Source organism: Cygnus atratus, chromosome 2, assembly GCF_013377495.2.
Source record: "Cygnus atratus isolate AKBS03 ecotype Queensland, Australia chromosome 2, CAtr_DNAZoo_HiC_assembly, whole genome shotgun sequence".
In the NCBI taxonomy this organism is placed as follows: domain Eukaryota; kingdom Metazoa; phylum Chordata; class Aves; order Anseriformes; family Anatidae; genus Cygnus; species Cygnus atratus.
In genome coordinates, this window is record NC_066363.1 from 5,362,371 (window position 1) to 5,377,264 (window position 14,894).

Below are 14,894 nucleotides of genomic sequence, written 5' to 3' on the forward strand. Positions count from 1 at the left end.
TTGGGGGTCAGGGGTGCCCCTGGGGGCTCACTGCCCTCCTTTGGGGGCACCAAGACCATCCTGTGCCCCCCTTCTTTAGGGGTTGGTGCAAAGGGGGGGTGCTCCCTCACCCCTCCGTCTCCTGCCCACGTCGGGCCTGAGGGCGCCTTGGAAGGAAACCCCACGTCTCTCCCCGAGCAGCCCCCATTCGTTTTGGGGGGCGCCTCCTCCCCATGCAGCCCCTGGCCTCTTCGGAGCTTCGGTCCCATGGGGGGACGCGGGATTTTTTGCGGCGCCGCCATCCAGCCTCTTATCCCGGCCTTTTGCTGCCGCTGTGGATTTTCATTCATTGTCCTCTCGGCTCGAGGCCCCAGCCCTTGGTCTCCGTTAAATGATTTCCCCCCCCCCACTCTCCTTTCACACCAGACTGCGCGCTTACCCGAGGCCCCCCGCCGTACCGATTTATTGCCTGCCCCAACCATTTCGTCGGGGGGTTTGTTTGAGGGATAAGCCGCTTTAGGGCCAGGATGTGACCCGGCCGAGGTGGTGCCACAGGTGAGCGTGAGGTCAGTGCCTCTCCTGTCACTCTCCCGGGGCAGGAAATAAAGCAGGAGGTGGCAGGGCAGGCTCCCGGCCGAGGGCTTGTAGGAAAGAGGGTTAATTTTTAGCGTAGGCTTTTGTGGAGTTGCTTTTATTTGGAGTTCATAAATGATGTGGTGGTGTCGTGCCCAGGCCTCGCATCCCTGCCGAACGGGGAGCCTCGTTTCTGTTAGCGAGGGTGGGAGAGTTTGGGGAAAATGCTGCTTTACGAGATTAAATTCTTGGCATTGTTTAAAAGTAGGAAGGAACTGAAGCTATTTGGGGGGTAGGGGGGAAATCCTTCTGGAAGTCCCTGTTGCTCCCTGGGGCCGGGCTTTGTCCTCTCCCTTTGCTCGGTGGGAGCAGCGAGGTTTAGGAAGGGTTCGACCCCCTGTAGAGGGAGGTGCGATCAGCCCTTTGGGAAACCAGACGCGCCCTGGGGATGACGATGCTCAGCCCCCTGGAGCAGCAGGAGGGGGGCAATACAGCACCGGGCTCCGAGATCCCCGGGAAAGGGACCGTTCCCTGCGTGTAGGATGCATCCAAATGGCATGAAGGGGCGCTCTGGTAGCACCGAAGAGGGGATTTGGGGTTCAGCGTGCAAGGCTGGGCGAGCTGAGCTGCCTCTTCGTAGCCAGGGAGCGGAGCGGGGTGGGAACAAAGGGGGTGCAAACGTCCTTCTGCTCTTAGGAGAACTTGCTGCAGGAGAGGCACATCCTACGGCCCAAAAACGCGTATCCAGCCCCAAAACGCACAGCCCCCAGCCCAAAACCATACGTCCCCCAGCCCCAAATCCTCGGGAGGGGGACGTAGCTGTCGCAGCCCCGCGGTCGCTCCCCGAACTTGGGCGGCAGCCGGGCAGGCGGCCTTTCGTTCCTTCCCCTGTCCTGCGAGGCGAGTTTCTGGATGTCATCTGCTCATTGAAGGCTCGCGTTGGCACGCCGCAGCGCGCACCGCGCCGTGTGGATTGCAAACATATGGTTTCTCTTTTTAACTTCGCCATCCCCGCCCTCTCCCCTCCCCCCCCCCCCACTTTACTCTCGTCAAACATCGCCGTGCCTGCCAGCGGCCTGGATGGAGAGGTGACGCAAGTTTCCTAGCACGTATATGATTTGTGGGACAAAATGTCACCGGGTTAACCGAGCTGGGCTGCTCCGCGTCTCCTGGAAGCCTCGGGGGGGGGGGGGGGGTTCTGAGCTCTCTTGACTCGTGCAGAGCCGTAAAAGCCCTTTTCGGCAGGGAACAAAGAGAGGACCCGGTGTGGGAAGGGATGAACCTTGCACCGGTGCTTTTAAAGGATTTCACTTGCTTCCCGATGGAAAAGGTCTCTCTCTAAGCTGAGAGCCCGCCGTTCGGTGGGTTACCAGCTCAGGCATTTTCCCACCTCAGAAAAAGGGCGATCCACGTGCAGCCAAAGTCCTTAATTTGGGCTGGCTTTGCCTGCAGATAGCACCGCGTGGCTTTCCTTTGGCGTGGAGGGCTCCGCGCTGTTCCAGTGCGGGCATAAAAGAGCACGTTTTCTAGCTGCAGAGAGAACTTCTCCTGTAAAACTGCCCTCCTCATTCGGGCTAATACCAACAGGGGAAAAAAAAAACCACCTTATTACTCAGCAGCGGAGGTGACTCACGCCGTTATAAAGGTATGGATTAACGCCTGCGTTTATTACGCCCGGTTAGCGGTGGGGAGCTACTGCCGAGTCGCCTCCTGAGGCTTAAATCCCTTACGTTACGCTGAACGAAGGAGCCGTGCGCGGGATCGGAGCCAGACTTCGGCTTCCAAAAAGGCTGGAAGGGAGGTGGGTGGAGAGGAGAAGTTGTGGAGCTTTTCCGTGGGACGTACGCACGGTCGGCGGATGAGTGCCGGCCCTGGAGATGGCTGAATTTTCCTCTTGAAAAAAAAAAAAACACAAAACACGCAGCCCGTCTGGGTGGTTGTGAAGGTGGTCTTCAGAGTGTGACCCGCATACAAACGACGGCAATCCTCGTTTCGAAGGTTGGAAAAAAAAAAAAAGATAAATAAGCAGACCTCATGCTGCGTGTGCCGCTCCGAGACGCGCGCACGTGGTTCCCTCGTGTCCCAGCTCCTGCTGGAAGCGCTGGAGTGGGTTGGAACTGGGTCATTCTCGTTTTGCTGCTTTTTTCGGGAAGGTGAGAGCCGTGCTGGCTGGGGCCACTTGATTTAGGAGCATCCTCTGCCACGAACAGGCTGCGCCAGAAGCAGGAGATAAACGAGCGCTGGGAATTCTCCCTTGCTCCGTTCCTGTGCCCTTTCTCCCCCGACAGATTCCTTCGCAGTCGTGAGGACGACGCAGGCTGGGCGAGCAGATGCGGTGGGAGTTGCTTCTCCCCTCAGAAATCAAGCCGACACTGAAAATGGAAGCGAAGGCTCACTAAACGATCAGCTTTTTTTTCTTTTTTTAATGACTGTGGTTGAGAGTTGGGTTTTGTCCGTGAACGCCGTGCTCTTCTGCAATTTAACGGGTAGTTTTCCAGCCGTGATTTCCCCGAGCCGTACACGTGAGCGCACGTACGCCCGCGTGGGAGCGGTTTTCTTTTACAGGTATGTAGGAACTTGAGAGCTAAAATTTGGGGAAGCGGCGAGCTTATCAGCGTACCTGTGCTCACCCTGTGCTCGGGAGTTATCTCGCATAGTGAACGCACGGCCTCTGAAGGCAGAGCAGCCTGGAAGTACTCCCCAGGTACAGCTGAAGCCCCGGTATGGTCAGACGGGGGCGAAATGGGAGATACTAGCCCAGGGATAACTTTTTAGGTTTCTGTTTTGAAGCCTGGTGCTGATTTACCCACGAGTCCTCCGTGCCAGCTGCAGCCAGTTCCCTACGCCTGTTTTACACCCGTTCAAGAAAACGCGGTGCGCTCTGTGAAATACAACTGCCTGGAAACTAAATCGAGCATTCAGGCTTCGGTCTTGGTGCCATACGTTTTGGTTTAGCGTTTCCTCGTGGATTCCCACTCCTCCCCCCGAGCCCGGCCAGACAAATGGGTTCCTGCGGCACGTTCCCAGCGTTCAGGCGGGTGAAGGCACCGAAATGCTGGCTCTGTGTGCTCGCCGTCAGCTTGTTCCACGTAAAGCTGGTGGAGAAGCCTTTTTCTCGTTCCGCGTTATGGTAAAGCCGGCATAAAATTAATCCTGGGCGGACGCAGCTCTGCTTGGGAATAAGTAACTGGCTTGCTAGCAGCCCCTCGTGGCACTTGGTCTGCTCGGGCACCGACGTGGATGATTTGGGCTTCCTCAGCTCCTTGGGCATGGCTGAGTGCATCTTCCTGCCCGTTCCCGGGTGACTCAGTAGGCGGGTTTCTCCTGCATCCCCACTGCCTTCCCTCCGCTCCTTGGCACCTCTCTTTCCTTCAAGACCTTTGATACCGGCGGGGCCGAGCTGCGTCATTCCCCTGGGAAGCGAAAGCAGGCGGCGCCTCTGCTGCGTGCGTACCCCCTGCGTGGTGCCTCTGCTGTGCGCCCCCGGATCCGACGGAGGATCCAACGCCCCGGGGAAGCAGATTGAGGCCACAAAAAAGACGAGCGTCGGTGCAGGAGGCTGCCTGGAAGGAGTACGTGGTTATTAGAGGAGCAGCGTGGCAGCCTTCCCCGCTGAGCGGAGGGGAGGGCGGAGACAGATCCCGCTGCTCTCAGCTATTCTGCGGCATTAAGGGGGAAAAAAAAAAACCAAAACCCATACGAGGTGTTACACGTGGAAGCAGTTCACACTTCCCCGGGGCTGCTTTCTGTACGGCAGCTGCTTCCAGCGCCGACTGACGTTCAGCGCCCGAGCTCCTCAGGAAAAGCATTTAAACAGCTTCGCCTTAATCCAAATACCTCGGTTAGAGCTGGCAAACCTGGCAGCGCTGGGGTGCTGAGCACACCTGGGGGGTGCCCAGGCTGACAAAACCCTGCCCTGGGGGCTTCTTCCTTCTGCCGCTTGCGCCCTCGGAGCGGAGCAGCTCTTCCCAGGCCTCCTGGCTCTTTCACCTCGGCCCCGGCTATTTTATTGGGGGGCGTTAGCAGCTTGCCCACCAAGCCGGTGGCTGGAGATGGAATCGTTTTACCCGAAGCTTGGAGCCGTTTTAAAATGACGGGCAGCGGCGCTGGTTGCTAACGGTGTTAGCAAATTACTTAAAAGAAAAAACCGCTGCGTTTTGGTCAAATTATCTTGGAAGGTTTCCCTTCAAATGGACGCTGTCCGTCGTAAATCTCCGCGGCAGTAAATTCAGCTGCGGACATGCGAACGGGGCGCTCGTAAGCTGGGCGTCACTGAACTTTCTTAATCGGGAGAGACAGACTTGAGAGCTCTGTGGGTGTAGAAGAATAGCTGCGGAGCCCTGGAATCCGGCGTTGCAAAATCCCCGAAATATCAGGGTCCTGGCGCTTTCCAGAAGAGTTTCGCCTGTCGTCCTGCGCTCCCTGCCGAGCGGAGGTGCGGCGACGGGGCCTGGCTTCCCGGGCCTTCACCTCGAGGAGCGCAGATGGGACGTTTCTGGCAAACGGAGCCCCGAGCATCTTGCCTGGAGTCACGGGAAGTCCTGGAGGCAGAGCCGGGTCCCAGCCGGGCGCTGCGGGGTCTTTATGGGGTCACCCTTCAGTGGGAGAGATGTGGCACCCCTAGTAGGCAAAAGTAAGCGTATGCTGGTGAAGGGAGCCTGCGAAACAACAAACTCAAACCTGTCTGGTGTGAGTAACATAAAATCAGTGTGCCAAATAATATAAATATGGCTGAAGTTCATAGGGTTACAGGTGCCAGACGTGGTCAGTGGTGTGGTTTCAGCATTTCTCACACACAAACGAAGAGACCGACGCGGGTGTGGGATTCGCTCAGCTGCAGGTTTGCTCTGTTGGGATGTCTGTGTCCATCCTCTGCCTTCAAACACTGCCGATGGGGTTCTTGGGTCAGGCATCCCAGGCTGAGTATCCCTTGTTTCTAACCAGATAATTCAAGCAGGTGGGGATCTGTGGTGATCCGAAGCGTAAACTGGAAGGATCCTCTATTTGTTTTCCCCCGTACACAATAGCTACAACATCCAGCAACATTTTTTTCGAGCCGTTTCTTTCACCACTCCCCAAGGTTCTCGAAGATCATTGTTTCCTGATGTGAGTCACCGCACGCAGACTTCTTTGCTTAGCATTTTTTTTTGTGTGTGTGTGCAAGCAAGAGAAATTCCACACTGAGAAAAAAAAACTTGGTTATGCATCGACCTCTGCCAAACCAGGGTCTAATTCGCCTTGCGAGGCTTTCGTAGACCTCTTCAGTTCTGCACGCTCAGGAGTCTGCAGGGGACGGCTGTCTTCGGCAAGCCGTAAAAGCCTCACAAATCCCATCTGTGAGTGAAATGCAGAGGAAAGCCACAGCACTGATTCACTTTTTTTTTTGTTTTACCAAATCATCAAATTAGCTGGAACTTCCCTCCGTGTATCCATTAAAGTTTTATGCTGCGTGCTTGTGACACAGCACGTTGAGCACCTTATGACTTGGTCAAATCAAACTGCCTTTCTGCTGGAGTACAGAAAAGCTCCCGTGAAGGAGGTTTTAGTTGCTTGCCAACCTTCAGTTTTCATCCGTTATGTCTCAAGAGCTACTGTTTTTTTTTTTGTTGTTTTTTTTTTAAGAGGAGGGGGAAATTATTTCACTTCTGAAACTTCTGCGTTTTGTGCTGCACCGACTTTATAGCAGTCTCCCAAACGAGTATTTCCTTCGGGCAGGAAATGAGCCTATGTAAATTCGTCCTGGAGAGAAAAGGTCCCAGCAGCTGTAAAAAAAAAAACAAAACCAAAAACCAAAAAACAAAACAAAAAAAAAAACCACACAGAAGTGGGAGCTGAAACACTTCAGTGATCCTCTCGCATCGTAGTAAATTCTCCTCGGGTTTTGCCAGAATTGGCACTGCTTTGTGGCCCTGATTGGCGATCTCAGCACCAGCTCTGCCCTTTTTTTTTTTTGCTGCTAGCACCTCGCTATTAATAAAGCTGCGTGGGAGGATGCTCTGCTCCTTCCCTTCTCATCCCGTCCCCGGGACTGGGAACGAAGGCTGCGGGGTGGCACTTGGCCCTTGGGACCCCCACCGAGGAGTCTGCTGGGGAGATGTGAGCGCGGGGAGCTGTGGCGGCCTCTGCCCGCGTGTGCGTGGGAGGCTTTCGGTTGCCTTTTGTCCTAGGTCAGGTTTAAGGCTCTTTTTTTTATTTTATTTTATTTTTAAGGCTCATTTTTTTAAGGCTCATCAGGTTTAAGTCTCATTTTTGGTCTTCGGTGGGTTACAAATCCATTTTCTTGGGATCCGGGGTTAATTCCAGCTCTCCGAGGAGGGAATTGTGAAAAGGGTGCGGAGAGTAGTAGAAAAGGGTGGCGTTTGAGGAGGGAGAGCAAGCCGATGGCTGATGAGAGCACCTGCAGAATATTCTTCCTAAGAAAATCAGCTGGGAGCCGTCGAGGTGAGTGGGGCAGATAACAGCACCCCTCATTTCGGGTGTCTCCAGCTTGAGGCAGGCAGCACGACGTTGGGCTGTCCCGATGGCTGAAACCTCGTAAATTAAAGAGGACGCTTCTCGTCCCGGGGTGAACACCTTTCCTGCGAAATCCCCCGGGATGGATTTCATCACGTCCATTTTCAGACCGAAACCAGAAAGCGACTGTCGCTTGTGTCGCCGAGACGGGGCTCGAAAGGACTCCCTGGGTCACGGCGGCCAGTTCCCTGCTATTGCAGACGCCGAATCCTATAATCCCTGTAGCAAATTAATGAATGCTTGGGTTTGAACTGGGGCGTGGGGGGATTAGGGGCGCGCGTTCGATTAACCGCTCGAATCTCCGTGTGACCCTGTCGCTGCCGCGTGAAACAGCTGCTGAACGGATTCCCTGCGACAGCGGGAGGGAACAAAGCCGCCTCTTCGTAGCCCGCTCTGTGGCTCGGTGTCTGGCTCCTGCTGCTCGCTTTACGGCCAGGCGCCATCAGACGGCTGCAAACGTCCTCTGGTTTGCGAGTCCTTAAGACGTGCCAGTGGAAAGCGAGGCCTTTGGGAACTTGGCGTCTTTTTTGCCCTCACCTGCAAGAACTTCACCAAGAAGTGACCTAGGAGGTGGACTTCTCTGGGTCTCTGACCTCGTGAGTTGGTGCACCGCGCACGTTGAAAGCTGAGGCCTTCGCGTCCGTACCTTCACGGCAGTAAAAACCCTCGCAGGGGATGCCAAGTGCTGCCTGACAACTACCTCGGTATTAGCGGCTCAGAAATACGTGGCGTGGACTCCCAGCAAACTGTGCTTCTCTGGAAAAGGCGGCTGGGGCGTGGACTGTTTTCCTCTGGAACAGCTCATCGGTGGAAGTCTTTATTTGGGCAGCTGAGAGCCTGATGGGCCGGCAGCCTGAGGCATCTGCCCAGATCCCAAGATTCCCACTGCTGGTGGTCAAAGAGTGGCCCGCTGGTCAGAAATGGCAATCTTGGCTGCTGACCGCTCTGACAGAGGCAGAACAGGCTCGTTAGATCGAGCTATTCCCTGAAAAGAAAGGATAATAGCCTTCGAGAGGGGACGGAGCAGATACTTAAAAGCTTATTTACCTAAAATAGCCACTGTGCTATCAAACATCTGCACCGTGTGCAGGCAGATTGTTCTGTTCAGTGGAACCCAGGCCGAATAAAATACCCTCTGCAGTCGACAATTACGGCTGAGACAGAGTTCAGAGATGGAGGTTGGGAGGGAAGAAGGGGGAGAGCGCCGGCTTGGCTCCCGCACCAGGGCTGCGTTTCGAGCCTCGGTAATACCCGCTGACAGCCAGCACGATATTTACATTGCTGCGTGCGCCGTGAAGACAACTGACAGTGATTAAAAGGGAAGGCTCGACCCGCTCCAGGAAGATGGCTGTGTTTGGAAGTGGGATGGTTGAGCCCTGCTTTCCGTCGCGCGGAATTAGCGCCGCGTGGCTGCGGTGCCCTTTAAATTAGCCAGGGATGCTGGCGCCCGATCAAATGAATCTAATTGGTTTGAAACCGAAAATCTAATTTAGGCACGCTAATAGCGTCTGAAGTAAACGCCGCGGGTCGCGCGGGGCTTGTGAGGCTGACCCCGGGGGCTTCCTGGGGTTACTGGCCTGGGGAAAGGGGGCCCAGGGGCGGTTCCCCAAATGGCCCGGGCTCCTCGTGGCGTCCGGCGGGTGTTTGTGTGGTCAGCGGTGGAATCGAGGAGCAGAGGGGCTGGGTGAGGGTTTTGTCGGGTGCCTGGCTGACAGGCTTCACGTGGCCGCTCCTGTTCCTCGCCCTCCATCCAGTCGTGCCCTGTGTTACATCGCCAGGCCAGCTGTTTGCCCAAAATGATGTTACACCCGTTGGAGGAAGCACCCGTAGTCCGTGAGGATTACCCGAAGGTGGAACACGGGTGATGGTTTTCTGTCCTCAGGGCCTTAGAAATCAAAAGAGTTCCCAGAGAACAAGGTGGGGCAGAAATGTCCCCAAGACTCCCTCCATTTCTGCAGGAACCTCGGCAAGGAGTTGTGCAGTTACCACAGGCGGGTCTTGCCGCGGTTCAGAAATAAATCAGACCCATTTATTTACAGCCTGGGGCCGCGGGGAGATGCACCAAGCTGTGGCTGTTGCCAGGCGGTTGCTGCTGGCTCTAAAAATGCTGCTGGAGTTGGTGCAAGGGACCGGGTACGGGCTTCTCTTCGTCCTTCTGAGCTAGAGAGCGGGGTGGTAAGCCTGACGTGCAGCGCTGGGTGTTTCTGGACGGAGGGACCGTCGGGGGAAGCACGTTAAAACAATGCTGGCACCACAGCCCCGTCTTTACGGGGTTACACCGCTGGAGGCCTCCAGGCTCCGACCCCTCGGAGCACAATGCCTGTGTCCCAGTGGCACTGTCAGTGGCGAGAGCTCTGGAGACGGGGAGTAGCTCCCTGTCAGCAAGTTTACACCCCGCTCAAATATTTGGGCTGTTTCATGTGTGACAGGCGAGTTCGGGAAACGTGGTTCTCATTTTGTGAAGTTCTTTGAACGTGCAGGATTAGTGCCGGAGGACGAGCTGGCTGCTGCAGGTACTGATGGGAAACGACGAAGGGGAGATTCTCGAGCTTTGGGGAAACGCGGAATCGTGTTTTAGAGGGAAATCCTTCGTACGTGAACGGGGTTCGAAATAAACGGCCTTGTAGCTTGCAGAGAATTGCAGACTGCGTGGGCTCCGGCTAAAATGCCCGGAGGTCAGTACCGAGACGCACCTGCAGTCTAACTGAAACGAGCAGCATTTCCCAAGTAGTGACCCGGCTTTGTCCCGTTCCTCCTGCCAGTTCCTTCATTAGAAGGTCTAGACTGTAGCTGTCAGACACGTCGGTGAGAAACAGACGGATCATTTGTTCCTAATTCCGTGCCTGAGCACATCGCCTGCCCTTTCAGTCTGTGTCGTGTCTCGGTGCGCCGACACTCACCTCTGCTGGGAACCCGGCGAAATGGTCACAGCCGTCAGCTGCTCAAGGGGAGAGCAAAGGGGCAGTGGCTGTGCCGCCTTGGAGGCGTGAGCTGTGCCATCCCGTAGCGGGTAACGTGGGGTTTTGACGTTGAGGACGGGGAAGTGCAAAGGGTAATGTCTTTAAGGTGGGGTCGAGTTGTTCTTCTTGAGCTTTTTTCTCAGAAGCTCTCGTGTAAGTGTGAGAGTTGGGCTGCTACACCTGCCTGCAGGGCTGCTGCACACACGTAGTGCAAGTGTCTTACTGTATAGTGTGAGATAAAGATAGGAAGGTATGTCTGTACCGCACTCCGTATCACGTGCTGGGATATACACACATCGATATATACGTATAGTCACTGGGGCTTGCGGTTTTTCCTCCACCCCCCAATCTAAACCTTAAAACTGGCTCCCTCACAGCTGTTGCGTTAAATCCGCTTTTGTCTTTGGGTTTTCCTCGTGGCTCTTTGTTATGACAGATGATTTGTTTCCTCCTTTCTCTGTATTAACTGTTTCTTTCCCTCTACTCGACCTCTTCCCCCCGGTGTAGTCAGAAGGCAGCGTGGCCGAGGTGGAGGAGGGCGCGCCGAGTCCACGCGGGGCCGTGCTGCTGCGGCTCGGGGAGCTTCCCGGCGGTGGGTGCGAGCGCTGCGGGGCTGTGGGAGAGGAGCTCCCCTTGCTGGGGGGGGGGGTTGTAGGGTTTTTTTGGTCATCTCTTAGCCGTGGATTGGTGCTTCAGGGCCCCACGGGCTTTCCAAAGGGGCGCAGAACAAAACCAGCTGAATTTCCCCTTCCTGGTTTCCCTCAGTGTGTAACAGCGGTGCCCAGGGTCCCTCTGAGCAGCCCTGCAGGCACCCAGTGACCTTCCTGGGGGCTCAGGGCTGTAACCTCTCTCTGGCACTGGGCACATTTGTGACTCTCTTCCCGCAGCGCTCGCTGAGCACAAGGCACTTCCCCGCGTGAGCTTTCTCCTCGGTGCGGGCGAGCGCAGCTCTTTGTCCCCTCCGTGACGGTGCTGGGAATGTGTCTGTGTCCCATCATGAGTTCCCCTTGGATTTATTCATGCTGCTTGCAGTGTCCGTGTGGATTAGATCATCCGTTCAGCAGCAGGAATCGGGCAGTGGGGAGGTGGTTTGAAGAGCTGTGCCCGTACTCGGGACCCATCAACGCCGCTTCACTTCTCCTTTCCTGAGCCCTGGGGCTTGTGCCAGGGCATCCGATGTCTCTTTGATAAGTCCTGCTTGGGGAGTAAGGACCATTCCCACCCCATGCCAAGCTGGCAGCAAGTTTGAACGTAGGCTTTCTTGCTAGCTCGTTTTCAGAAGCTCATTCCTCGAGGGAAGACTCTTCTTGCACCGTAAACCTTGGAGAAGGTGGGGGAAACGGAACTTCGCCTTCCCAGCAAGCAGACCCGCTAACGCTCCATCAGTCTGAGTTTGTGATCCGGTGGTTGATTTCTGGTTTAATTAGATCCCTGTCTGCCCTGCGTTCCTGCAGAATGCGTAAGAAACCCTGTTCTCAGTCCTGCAGCCTTTGTTTCGTTCCTGTATTGTCCTTGGAGCGAGCAACCACAGAGCAGAGCTCCTCCGGCTACTTGGCGTGAGGAAACATCCAGAGATGTGGTTGCAGCTCCTGGGCCGGCGTTGGCAGCTGTGAACGCTCTCATAAATCATCTGAGGCTTTGGGCGTCCTGTCTGTGTCGTCTGGAGCGAGGACCCCTGATGTCAGACCTGGAGACCTCGGTGTGAGGGGTTCCTCAGGTGTTCCTGTTACAGATCTCCAATCCCATACGAAGACGTGGAGCGAAGCAAGCCGCTGTCTTCTCGCTGCTTCCGAGGCTAATCAGGAGGCGGGAAGTGCGTTGTTCACTTCCATGGGTCTACGTTTTGGTGGCTGAGAGCTTAAAAGCCAAACGTTGACCTCTTAAACTACTTAGGGCAGGACCCTGGGGAAGAAGAGGACCCCAGGACCACGACATCTCCAAGGCCAACGTGTACAACTGCGCTTTGATTCTCGTCCCCTCCAGACGTTGGCGAAAGCTGAACGTTTCCTTCAGGATTCTGGGAAGAAAGGAAGATCTGTGAGAAGGAGAGCCGTGCTGAGGAACGGCGAGGAGAAACGGCTCGTCCAAGACCCCGGGGTATGTGGGGGACTCGATGGCCAGGAGAACTGCTCTCAGCTCGTGTCGTGGCACCCTGGTGGTTTGGCGGGGTCGTGCTGCCCGCCCAGCACAGCTGCTTGCCCAGGGTCCGTGTTCTGTTAGCTCTAAAAAACAACCAAAAGCCGAAATCCTCGCGCTGTTTTCTCTTGATCTTCCAGCACCTCCCGTGCAAGCTTCCTTTCTAGAAGCCGTCGCGGGGTGTACGTGGCTGGTCCTGTTCCTCATCTGCTTTCACGAACGGAAAGAAAAGGGGATAGATGCACGCTGGCCGTGCTGGAGGCGTTTCAGGAGCAAGGAGACACAAGGAGCGGTGATTTCCACGTCGTAGGATTAAATGCTCCGAGTCCAATGCGCGCAGCAGCACTCTGGCAATATTCTCCTTGCTCTTCCTTCTTAAAAGCGGGCTCCCAGCTGCTGCTGCACGGGGAACTGGCGTCTCGAGCGGCACATCCCGTCGAGGTGAGGCACGCTCTCGGTCTGGCGAAGGAAACGTGTCGGGAAGGAGCGTAAGGAGGGTGTGTTTGGGGCTCCCTCTCTGCGTACAGCTTCTGGTTTTCTGCCACAGGTTAAGGATTGCCTCTCCTGGAAGCCTCCATCCGAGCTGTGGTGCCTGACGGTTGCTGCTGGGCTCTTGGCGACGCATCTCATGCCAAAACTCCTTGTGTTTTTTTAAAATCACCAGCGTATTTCTTCGGAGTGAGCAGCAGGGTGTAAGGGAAACCCTTTGAGAGTTTGTGCCAGAGCCCACAGGGCTTGAAACTGAATTTTTATTATTTTTTTCACCTGAAACTGGATACCTGGAGCCTGGCAGCTGTTGCCTGGCCCCGAGCGCCGGCGTGGCGAAGTGCTTTGTGTGCGCGTCGTTCACGAGAGGAAAACCCGGGGCCGCAATCAAGCCGTGCCCGCGGCACGGGCAGCTTTCGTTGCCGATAGCAGGGGATGGATTCCAGCTCTCGCTTAAAAATAGAGCTGGGGCTCGTGCCGGGGGGCGGTGGGAGAAGAGGGCAGGGTTGTGCAGAGGCGTTCGCAGCCCGAGCCTGCTCTCGTGCTGCGGGAGGCTCGGGAACGTGATGGAGGGGCTGGCTGGGGGAGCTGGCTTCCTTCCGCCCCGGGAGGAAGGCGAAGGAGGGATGTCCTTGTCCTCTGCTGGCTGCCGGGGAGTTGAGAACATGCAACCCCCTTTCGAGGTGCACAGGGAAAGCGCAGGAGGCCACAGGTGCACGTTGCAACCCTGGAAAGTCTTTCAGAGAGCAGGGGGGGGGGAAAATACGACAAGCTTTACGGTGTGGGCGGTCAAACACAGGGGCAGCCAGAGAGGTTGTGGGGTGTCTGATTAAAAATCAGACCGAATTTGCTGCTGGGGGACCTGACTGAACTTAGCACGGCTCCGCTGCCAGCAGGGGAGTGGGCTGGGGGCCTGTGGGGTTCCTTCCACCCGAAATCACCCCGTAATCCTCCCGTAGGCTGAGCGCTGCGTGCCAGTTGGGGTACGGGGAGGGTGGCTGCGGATGAGAAAAGGGATTTTGGTCGCGATAACCTCGAAGGCTGGAGGTGGATTTGAGCAGTCCTAAAGGAGAATTTGGGCCGGAGCTCTGCTGGTCGCTCGAGAACAGGCCCAGAGATGTGTGTGGCCCAGGGAAACGGGGCTTCAGCGACAGTCCTTGGGAGGTTTGGGTTGTTTTCGTTACGTCAGGAGTTGGATTTAGTTCAGAAAGCGCCATTTAATCCCAGAAACACGAAAAGGGCTGGAAAAGGGCACGCCTTCCTCCCCAGCAGCGCTTCCTAAAGCAGGTTGTGACCCTCTTAGGGAAGAATTTGGCAGCTGCTATCCCAGGGCTTGGGACCGGAGCTGAGAGCCTACGGGGGCAGAAGCGGGGGGCATTAAACAAACCCTAACGCCCCTCGGGGTCTCTTCCCTTCCTCTCCTTCCCCCCGGCCACCACCGAGGCGACCTCGTGCCTTTCAGGCAGCATCTGCGGGGAGGGCTGCTTCGCCCGGGCTGTGCCACCCTATAGCGCTGCCTTTGTAGGGTTTCGTGTCCAGGACAGCTCCCAGCAGGTGGGGAATCACTTCTCCTCCCTCCCTCCCCCACGTGTCTGTTACCTGCTCCGAAACCCGCAGAGACTTCCTCGCCACGCATCTTCTTCCTCCACTCCGTTGGCGTCCTCTGCATCCCTGCTTGTCTTCGCTGCTTGGCATCCTCGCTGCAGCTTCGCTTCTTTCTCCCTCTCATTTCCTAAACAAATTATACGGCTGCCAAATCATTGGGTGGCTGCAAATCCTTCGGTGGCCCCGTTGCTGCTTTCTGTGCCCTTCGGGGTTTCCACGCTTCCCCTCTTTGTGCAGTCCCCCCCCCCCCCCGGCTCCCGAAGAGCAGCTTGCTCGCGGCGCACCGTGCTGCAGCCTGGCTTAATCCGTGCTTGATAGGCTTTGGAGATCTGATTGTTTCTCTCTAATGAAGTGCTGGAGAGGAGCTGAAAGAAATGACGGATGAGCTGGAGAAGGCGGGGGAGCGGGGAGGGCAGGTGGCCATCGAACTGGAGGGAGCTGCCGGAGGAGCGGGAGCGGCGGGGAATTAAACGGGAGGAGCCTCGGAGCTGGGAACCTTCCCCGCCGTGTGCCCGGAAGGATTTCCTTTGGGATTTCGTTACCGTTCAAGTAATGTCACCCCCCCCGACCAGAGCGAGTCCCTGGGGGCTGGGGCATTGCCCAAACGCTCGGGGAGAGGTGGCTTTTGCCCTCACGTCCTGT

General features: G+C 56.3%; 1 protein-coding gene across 1 annotated transcript in view; it reads left to right on the forward strand.

Annotated features, from left to right (window-relative positions):
• OXSR1 (oxidative stress responsive kinase 1) overlaps nt 1-14,894 on the forward strand; it is an 87,270-nt gene that overhangs the window by 1,049 nt on the left and 71,327 nt on the right. The window lies entirely within an intron of this gene.